Here is a 404-nt window from a genome sequence, read left to right on the forward strand (position 1 = left end):
TTCACATACACACACCAACTTTGAAAGTCTGCAGAATGAGCATGGATCAAATAATATTTAAACAATACATGTTAGTTTATTAATTTTTTCACACACTCAAACTGTGGCGCTTTAAAGCATATCCATCCATCCATTCATCAATTTAACCTTCTATTTATCTATACATCCATCCTTCTATTTAATCTTCCATCTATCCATCCATCCATCCATCCATTTAATCATCTATCTATCTATCTATCTATCTATCTATCTATCTATCTATCTATCTATCTATCTATCTATCTATCTATCTATCTATCTATCTATCTATCTATCTATCTATCTATCTATCTATCTATCTATCTATCTATCTATCTATCTATCTATCTATCTATCTATCTATCTATCTATCTATCTATCTATCT

This window comes from Nematolebias whitei, chromosome 7, assembly GCF_014905685.2.
Source record: "Nematolebias whitei isolate Nwh7 chromosome 7, NemWhi1, whole genome shotgun sequence".
Classification (NCBI taxonomy): domain Eukaryota; kingdom Metazoa; phylum Chordata; class Actinopteri; order Cyprinodontiformes; family Rivulidae; genus Nematolebias; species Nematolebias whitei.